The 2,500-nt window shown below is 45.2% G+C and overlaps 1 long non-coding RNA gene across 1 annotated transcript in view; it reads right to left on the bottom strand.

The window, feature by feature from the left end:
* Window positions 1-2,121: 2,121 nt before the first annotated feature.
* The window catches only part of LOC138946051 (uncharacterized), a 9,551-nt gene continuing 9,172 nt past the window's right edge, over window positions 2,122-2,500 (bottom strand). The window contains exon 2 of the long non-coding RNA XR_011449182.1: window positions 2,122-2,455. This is a non-coding gene — a long non-coding RNA (uncharacterized lncRNA). The remainder of the gene's footprint in view (window positions 2,456-2,500) is intronic.

The following is a 2,500-nucleotide window of genomic DNA, read 5'->3' as shown; positions in this document are numbered from 1 at the left end:
GAGTCGGCAACTTAGCTCACACAGGCACACAAAAACGGCTGTTCCGGTTTACTCCCCTGTTTGTACTACATTTTTCGACTATGGGCATTTTGTGGTGTTTAGGGACAGAAAATAATTGGTTTAGTCCTGTTTCATCAGGAAGTTAGCAGAAAAGGGTATGCTATCGACATTTGTAAAGCTGAAAAACATTCCCGAGAAGAATTTCAAGTTGTCAGTGTGTGCTGTTGTCGATTGAAACATCGTGTGGTACAGATGGGTAAACCGGAACCATGCGTCTTTGTTATTGTCAATATGCTTTTGGATATTGGCAAAAATGGCCGACTTCCGTAGCATTATGCTTTGATGATCGGAAGAGAACATCCAATCACAGCCCCCGAATTCCCCCACGTGTCCATCATCAGAATAGCTATAATGATTATAGGGGTATGTTATTAGTGTGATGTCATCGCAGTGTTGAGGCAAGTTTGTGAATATTTCAATGATATATTTAATTGAGTGTGATCATGCACAGGGTTGTTTGTCATCACTCATGTTTCTGTAAGTTTGTCAGCAGTTAGTTTTGATGCGCATTACGGGCGCTGTGGCGGGGTGGTAAGACGTCGGCCTCTTAATCGGAAGGTCGAGGGTTCGAATCCCGGCCGCGGCCGCCTGGTGGGTTAAGTGTGGAGATTTTTCCGATCTCCCAGGTCAACTTATGTGCAGACCTGCTAGTGGCTTATCCCCCTTCGTGTCAGTGTAGACGCAAGCACAAGACCAAGTGCGCACGGAAAAGATCCTGTAATCCATGTCAGAGTTCGGTGGGTTATAGAAACACGAAAATACCCAGCATGCTTCCTCCGAAAGCGGCGTATGGCTGCCTTAATGGCGGGGTAAAAACGGCCATACACGTAAAATTCCACTCGTGCAAAAACACGAGTGTACGTGGGAGTTTCAGTCCACGAACGCAGAAGAAGAAGAAGAAGATGCGCATTACATGCGTGTGTGCGTGTGTGTGTGTCACAGTGTCGTGTGTGTGTGTGTGTGTGTGTGTGTGTAACGGACATATATACACGGACATATACATGGACACAGACAGACAGACAGACACATACATACACACTGAGACACTGAGACAGACACATAGTACATACACAGACAGACAGACAGACAGACAGACAGACACACACACACACACACGCACGCACGCGCACACACACACACAGTGAGGGAAACACTGGCAGCTTCGGACGAATGTTCTTATTTACGCGTCTTATAATTATCACTCTCAACTAACACCTTCATCGCAGACCTCAAGGGAAATAACTGCTAAACCTACCAGAGGCAGAGTGTCGGGTGGCCAATCTGCCCAGGTTGTCGCCCCTCTACAACCAGTGCAATGAAGCAGCTGGTCCCAGGGGAGGCAACAGCGAGCGTGTCACTGCCAATGCACGTCGTGTTAGCTCCCTTTATCCCCGAGTAGAACTGAGCCATCTTGCATTGGGTTCTTCCTCCTAATTCTCCTTTCACTTCTAAAGACGGAAGAAGTGATTTACCATCTAACTCTTCTGCCGTTATTCTCTCTTCTTCAGAATTTGTTTGTTATTCGAATTGCTTTAAGGTGATCGGTGCGCCTCTTTACACACACACACACACACACACACACACACGCACGCACGCACGCACACACATACCTAAAGTGTGGATGGTTACCTAAGAGGCGGCACTGGGTGTAGTGCCTTTCTAGTGCACTTGCACTACAACAGCACTGGGTGCAGTACTCGCTCCGGCATCGAAGAATTTTGCACTAAAAAATGCACAAAATTTGACCTATTTCGTCGCCTGTAGAGGACGGAAAGAATGTCATTTTGAACATTGTTATGACATTCTTTCCGTCAAAAAAGTCAATTTAACGGTGTTAAATGAAGCGACCATCCACACAATTAGGTTGCCATCCAGAGTTTAGGTTGCCATCCACGTGTGGATGGTTGCCTTATGGTGATTTAGGCAACCAAACCTGTGGAAACGGGGGTACACACGCACACACACACACACACACACACACACACACACACACACACACACACACACACACACACACACACACACACAGTGCATACACAAACATACAACAAATACATAGTAAAATGATCCATGTATTTAATATCACAAAACATCAACACAGGTTCAAGGAACCCGTTTCTGAACGAAAAAGGAGCAACAGTCACGTCCAATTCCTTCAAACAAACAAACACGTTATCTCGCACATACATGTACAACAACCAATATCTCGCACATACATGTACAACAACCAATATCTCGCACATACATGTACAACAACCAATATCGAGCAAACAAACACGTTATCTCGCACATACATGTACAACAACCAATATCTCGCACATACATGTACAACAACCAATATCTCGCACATACATGTACAACAACCAATATCGAGCAAACTGTGCAACAGTGGAACCTCCATTTTACGACTTTAAAACATCTGAACAAATGAAAACTGAAA

This window comes from Littorina saxatilis, linkage group LG13 (assembly GCF_037325665.1).
Source record: "Littorina saxatilis isolate snail1 linkage group LG13, US_GU_Lsax_2.0, whole genome shotgun sequence".
Classification (NCBI taxonomy): domain Eukaryota; kingdom Metazoa; phylum Mollusca; class Gastropoda; order Littorinimorpha; family Littorinidae; genus Littorina; species Littorina saxatilis.
Note: the sequence above shows the minus strand (reverse complement) of the source record. Positions and strands in the feature narration are given on the sequence as shown.